Source organism: Dipodomys ordii, unplaced genomic scaffold, assembly GCF_000151885.1.
Source record: "Dipodomys ordii isolate 6190 unplaced genomic scaffold, Dord_2.0 Scaffold23, whole genome shotgun sequence".
Classification (NCBI taxonomy): Eukaryota; Metazoa; Chordata; class Mammalia; order Rodentia; family Heteromyidae; genus Dipodomys; species Dipodomys ordii.
Genome location: NW_012267239.1, coordinates 1,880,137 through 1,887,498, shown reverse-complemented (window position 1 = coordinate 1,887,498; position 7,362 = coordinate 1,880,137). Strand labels below are relative to the sequence as shown.

Here is a 7,362-nt window from a genome sequence, read left to right as displayed (position 1 = left end):
AAAGCCAGAAGTGGCGCTGTGGCTCAAGGGGTAGAGCGCTAGCCTTGAGCTGAAGAGCTGAGGGACAGCACCCAGGCCCAGAGTTCAGGCCCCATGACAGGACCCCCCCCACAAAAAAAATTTAGCCAACAGAATCCAGAAACTTTTTTTTTTTAATTATACATTACAATCAAGTAGGCTTCATCCCAGAGATGCAGGCATGGTTTAACATACGTAAATCAATAAATAATTAATCACATCAACAGGTCCAAGGTCAAGAACCTCATGTGGAAAAGACTTTTGATAAAATACAACATTCGGGCTGGGAATGTGGCTTAGTGATAGAGTGCTCGCCTAGTATGCATGAAGCCCTGGGTTCGATTCCTCAGTACCACATACACAGAAAAAGTTGGAAGTGGTGCTGTGGCTCAAGTGATAAAGTGCTATCCTTGAGCAAAAAGAAGCTTAGAGACAGTGCCCAGGCCCTGAGTTCAAGCCCCAAGACTGGCAAAAAAAAAAAAAATCATTCATGTTAAAAGCACTGGAGAAGATAGGAATAGAAGGAACATTCCTTAAAACAATAAAATCCATATACGACAGACCAACAGCCAATATTATACTTAATGGGGAAAACTACAATCAATTCTCCTAAAATCAGAAACAAGGAAGTGGCACTGTGGCTCAAGTGGTAGAGCGCTAGCCTTGAGCTGAAAGAGCTGAGGGACAGAGTTCAAGCCCCACCATAACCCCTCCCCCCCAAAAAAAATCAGGAACAAGGCAAGGATGCCTACTCTCACCACTCCTCTTCAATATAGTTCTGGAATCCTTAGCCAGAGCAATAAGGAAGAAAAAGACATTAAAGGATCTGCATAGGGAAGGAAGAAATTAAACTATCTCTTTTTGCAGATGATATATTATACCTCAATGATCTCTAAAACTCCACCCCAGAAACTCTTAGAACTTAAACTACTTTGGCAAAGTAGCAGGATACAAAATTAACCCACAAAAATTAGTTGCCTTTCTGTATACCAACAACATACAAGCAGAAAGGAAATCAAGGAAACAACCCCATTCACAATAACCTCAAAAAAAAATAAGTCAATAAAATATCTAGGAATTAACCTAACCAATGTAAAGGAACTACTTAGTGAAAACTATAAAAGCCTAAAGAAAGAAATCATAGAGGACACCAGGAAATGGAAAGACCTTCCATGTTCTTGGATAGGCAGAATTAATAAAGTGAAAATGGCCATACTGCCAAAATTGATATATAAATTCAATGCAATTCCCATTAAAATCCCCATGATGTACTTTACTGAAATAGAGAAAAAAAATCCAAAAATTCATATGGAACAACAAATCTAGATAGCCAAAGCAATTCTAGGCAAAAAAAGCAATTCTAGGCAAAAACAACAACACAGGAGGGATCATGATTCTGAACTTCGAACTTTTCATAGAGCCGTAACAACAAAGACAGCATGGTACTGGCACAAAAACAGACCTGAAGACCAATGAAATAGATTAGAAGATCCAGAAATAAAACCACACGCTTACAGTCAGCTGATAATTGACAAAGGAGCCAAAGACATACAGTGGAAGTATCATAACCTCTTCAACTATTGCTGCTGGGAAAACTGGGTGGCCACATGTGGAAAACTACCCCAGTCACCATGTACTAACATCAACTCAAAATGGATTCAAGACCTTAACATCAAACCTGAAACTCTAAAACTACTGCAGGACAGAGTAGGCGAGACACTTGAACTTACAGGCACAGGTAGAAACTTCCTGAACAGAATTCTAGGGTCACAACAAATTGGAGAAAGACTCGACAAACGGGACACCTTAAAATAAAAAGTTTCTGCACAGCTAAAGACATAGCAACCAAAGTAGAAAGATAGCCAAATAACTGGGAAAAAATATTTACTAGCAATGTATCAGACAAGGGACTAATATCCACTGTATACAGGGAACTCAAGAAACGAATCTCTCCCAAACCTAGCAAACCAGGGAACTAAAGAGAGAATTCTCAGAAGAAGAGATAAAAATGGCAAAGAAACACATGAGGAAATGTTCATCATCCCTGGCTGTAAAGGAAATGCAAATAAAAACAACACTTAGATACCACCTTATCCTAGCCAGAATGGCCTACATCCTAAATTCAGCCAATGACAAATGCTGGAGGGGATATGGAGAAAGAGGAACCCTACTGCACTGCTGGTGGGAATGTATACTAATACAACCACTTTTGGAAAGCAGTCTGGAGGTACCTCAGAAAGCTAAATATAAACCTCCGCCATGACCCAGCCATACCATTCCTAGGTATCTACCCTAAGCAACAGCAACCAGGATACAACGACACATGCACCTCCATGTTCATTGCAGCACTGTTCACAGTAGCCAAGATATGGAAACAACCCAGATACCCCACTACAGATGAATGGATCCAAAAAACTGTGGTATCTACAAACAATGGAATATTATGCAGCCATTAGAAAGGACAAAATAATAACATTCACAGGAAAATGGATAAAACTAGAAAAAATCATTTTGGGTAGGTAAGCCAAGAACAAAGAGACAAATGGCACATGGTCTCCCTGATATGTGGATGTTAAATACAAAATGCAAGGAGATACCACAAAGTAAACAGGGCTTGAGAAACAAAGGACCTCCACTTGTCCTACCATTACTAAATGATCCCCACGTTCTTGACCACATATATGGTATACGTGGTATAGGAGGAGGACACAGAATCAGAGGGAAATGGGAAAACATACAACAGAGGGGCCCATCAGCTGCACTGGACATTGATGAAAATGAACTAAGCAATTCAAGGGCAGTGATGGGAGGGAGGGAATGAACAGGAAAGAGGGAACAGCTACTAAGCAAAAGAAAAGAAATATACATACCACCTATGTGGAAGAACTAGTTGTATTGTCAAAGCTCTTAGAATTCACAAACTTTATACACCACAATAATGGCAATTTGCCTCATGAAGGTTAGAATGTGTTTGTGACTTTAACTATCATTATCTCTCAATAGTGTGAAATTTATGGAATCACTTAATCAAAATAAAAATTATTTTTAAAAAAGACAGTAAATTGGAAATGAACTTTACAACTTAAGGTGGGGGGGAATGATGGAGGTGGGGAGGGGAGGGATCATGGGAAAACAACAAGGAAAGGGGTAACAATGCTTGACAAGAAATGCATTCAACCAGGCACCGGTGGCTCACGCCTATAATCCTAGCTACTGAGGAGGCTGAGATCTGAGGATCACAGTTCAAAGCCAGCCCAGGCAGGAAAGTCCATGAGACTCTTATCTCCAATAAACCACTAGAAAACCAGAAGTGGCGCTATGGCTTAAGCAGTAGAGCACTCGCCTTGAGCTGAAGAGCACAAGGACAGTGCCCAAGCCCAGAGTTCAAGCCCCACGACCGACTAAAAAAAAAAAATGCATTCATTGCCTTATTCATGTAACTGTAACTCCTCTGTACAGCATCTTTACAATAAAATAAAATTAAAAAAGAAAAAGTCAAGTGCCAGCAACCCATACATATAATTGTAGCTACTTGAGGAGCTGAGATCTTTCAAACTCAGATTTTCTCAGTATGCTTTTCCTTCCCCGCCCTCCCCCGCCCCCCCAGCTGAGGACTGAACTCAGGGCCTTGTATTTGCCAGGCAAATGGCTCTCCCACTGAGTTTAATCTCCAACTCCAGGGATGCTTTTGAAAAGAGTGGCAATTCCCAGGAACATACCAGCTCACCCCAGGATGAGTCACCATGACACCAGCTTTGATCATGAACTTGCACAGGGTCAGACAGTTATAGCCCTGCACTACCCATGGTTAGGACTGTACTTGCCTAATGGAGATGGGTGTTGTCAGAGGAACAATCAAAGGCAAAAGCACACCACACTCGGAAAGTGTGACTCACAGTCACTTGACTCTTCATCGAAGGATTCTGTGATGTAATACCAGAAAACTCTGTTTTGGTTTGGTTTTTCAATCTGGGGTTAAATTATTATAAAGTCCAAGAATGTAACAACAGGCCAGGGGCAGGTGCATGAGTTAATCTGCATGTGCAGTTGGCTAAGTCACAGTTTTATAGGACTCTCAGCAATCAAATGAAATCTGCCAGGAGTGGTGGTGCAGGTATGTAATCACTGGTACTTGGGAGGCTGAGGCAGAATAATTATAAGTTCAAGGCCAGCCTGGGAAAATCAGGAAGATCTGTCTCAAGGACTGGGAGTATATACTTAGTGAGCACAGCACTTGCATAGCATGCATGGGGCCTTGAGTTCAATCCTGGGCAAATCAGGAAGATCTGTCTCAAAATAAAATTTAAAAGGACTGGGAGTATATACTCAGTGAGCACAGCACTTGCGTAGCATGCATGAGGCCTTGAGTTCAATCCTGAGCGCCAAAAACCCACAAAAACAAGTAAAATCTTTACATTGCATTCTACTAGAAGAAAATATTCAAAAAAAAACCTCAAAAGAATTTTGGAAGAAAGTTCATTATGTAACATGCAATTCCAATGGCAACAAAGATTTCTAGACAAACTATTCTAGAGCTGAATGGAATCTCAAAGTTATATTCCAATTAAACGTTTACAACAAGCACAAAAGAGTTGAGTGTGGTGGCACACAACTGTAATACCAATGAATAGGATGATAGAGACAGAAAGATTTATGAGATCTTGCCTCAAAAAAAGAAGTACTGATATTGGAGCAAGACTCACGTGGTAAAACACCATGGCTCTTAATTTAAACCCTCAGTATCAAATAAATAAATCCTGAATGTTTAAAAAAAATAAAAAAGAGAAGGTAGGAAAAAAGTGACGTACCCAATTCACATAGTCACCAAAGCCCTGGCTGGAACTCAACATCAGGATACAACTACCCACCAATGAAAGTGCTGTTAGATTGGACTCAGCTGAGACATGTCAATGAGTTGGAGAAGGTCATGAGGAAATCCAAACACATTACTCCATTCCACATGGGAAGTCTCAGTGTTCCCTGCTCTTCCCTAGGTCACTGGGCTCTAACACTGCTCCTTTGCTATTTGAGAGTTCTTGATTAAATTATGAAGTGAAAACAATTTTTACTTCTGTATGTTTTCCATATTTATCAACCTTAGATGGACTACATATGTGGTCAACAATCATTGCAGGTTGCCCCTACTTTTTGAGTGTGAGTGGTGGGGAGCATTTTGAACAATGATAATAAGGAAATTTGATCATTGTAGTCTGGTTCCTGGTGGAAACTAATCCACATCACAAAAACCCAGTCCTTTCAGCCTTCTCAAACCAACAAGAGAAGAACGGCAGAAGAACCAAAGTGTCCGCACCAAAGCAAGCATAAGCTCTGAGGATGTCAACAGCAGGAAATTTCTACTCAGGCCTTTAGGAGACCAGGAGTAGGTGGGAGGACAGGAGAGAAGCTTGACATGACACCAAACTTGTGGCTCCTGCATCTGGCCCAACCCACTGGAGTCACGGGCTTCCATAAAGCAATTGTGACTTATTCAACATTTCTACTTTGGGGCAGTTTAGAGTGACAGACAGCTGTGCAGGACGAGGCCGCAAGGCAGTTCTGCCTTCTGCCTACCTCCCAGTGACCGGCCAGTTTGGGTGGAATCTCCAATCCCAGCCTCTTCAGCTCCTGCTCCCTGTATTTCTCATACTGCCGGTACCCTGCATACCCGCCACCTGTCAACAGTAGAATGGGGAAGGGGCGCAGCAGGTACAAGGATCGGGCAGAAGCAGTATGAACTTTCCTGGAACCTGTAATAAAAAAAAAATTATAATAGCCCCTCAAAAAATAAAATACCTAGGAATTAACTTAACCAAAGAAGTGAAGGACCCCTATGATGAAAACTTTAAAAACATGAAAAAGGAAATTAAAGCACAACTAAGGAAGTGGAAAAACCTCCCATGATCCTGGGATTGGGAAGATTAACAGTGTGAAAATGGCAATACTGCCAAAGGCTATCTACAAATTCAATATACCCATCAATATCCCAAGTTCATTCTTCAATGAAACAGAAGAAGCAATCCAAAAATTCATATGGAATAAAAGACCCCCAATAGCAAAAATAATCCTTAGTAGAAAGAACAGCACTAGAGGAATGAATATCAATACCAAACTTTAAACTCCATTACAAAGCCATAGTAATCGAAACAGCTTGGAACTTGCACAAGAACAAATCTGAGGACCAATGGAACAGAACTGAAGACCTATAGAACCCACAGACCTATAGCCACCTAATCTTTGATAAGGGAGTCAAAAAAATAGGATTGAAGAAAGAGAGCCTCTGGAAAAATTGGCTAAACACCTGTAGAAAACTAAAGCTAGATCCTTATATAACACTCTGCACCAGAATCAACTCCAACTGGATCAAAGACCTTGAGGTAAAAGCAGACACCCTGAAAACATTACAGGAAGGAATAGGAAAAACTTTAGGGCTCCTTGGGACAGGCCAAATTTTTTTTTTGGGGGGTCGGTCGTGAGGCTTGAACTCTGGGCCTGGGCGCTGTCCCTCAGCTCTTCAGCTCAAGGCGAGCACTCTACCACTTGAGCTACAGAGCCACTTCCGGTTTTCTGGTGGTTTATTGGAGATAGGAGTCTCACGGTCTCTCCTGCCCAGGCTGGCTTTGAACTGCGATCCTCAGATCTCAGCCTCCTGAATAGCTAGGATTACAGGCATGTGCCACCAGCGCCCGGCTCCAAATTTTTTTTTAATTTTATTTATTTATTTTATTGTGAAAATACCGTACAGAGGGGTTACACTTACATGGGTAACATAACGATTACATTTCTTATCAAGCACTGTAGCCTCCTCTTTTGTTTCCCCTTCCTATCCTTCCCATCCTCCCCCCATCCCCCAAATTTTCTTAATAAAGACCCAGAAATACAACAAATCAAAGAAAAGTTGGACAAATCCGATTGCATGAGCTTCTGCATGGCAAAGGACATAGCTGACAAGATCAATTGAAAGCCCGCATGGCAAAGGACATAGCTAGCAAGATCAATTGAAAGCCCACGGATTGGGAAAAGATCTCCACTAGCCATACAATGGACAAGGGCCTCATATCTAAAATATACTCAGAACTCAAAAAATTAAATCCCCCCAAAACAAATCCTCAAAGAAACAACTGCCCCATTAATAAGTGGGTTCAAGATTTAAAAAGAGACTTCTCTGAAGAGGAAATAAGAATAGCCAATAGACTTATGAAGAAATGTTCAATGTCTCTGGTCATAAAAGAAATGCAAATCAAAACAACACTGAGATTCCACCTCACTCCAGTTGGAATGGCTATAATCAAGAAATTGAATAACAACAGGTGCTGGAGGGGATGTGGCCAAAACAGAACACTACTG

At 41.2% G+C, this 7,362-nt stretch overlaps 1 protein-coding gene across 1 annotated transcript in view; it reads right to left on the bottom strand.

Annotated features, from left to right (window-relative positions):
* The window catches only part of Pisd (phosphatidylserine decarboxylase), a 28,909-nt gene extending 23,272 nt beyond the window's left edge, over window positions 1-5,637 (bottom strand). The window contains exon 1 of the mRNA XM_013014413.1: window positions 5,590-5,637. The gene's annotated coding sequence lies outside the window, so the exon portion shown is untranslated. The remainder of the gene's footprint in view (window positions 1-5,589) is intronic.
* Between the last annotated feature and the right edge of the window lie 1,725 nt (window positions 5,638-7,362).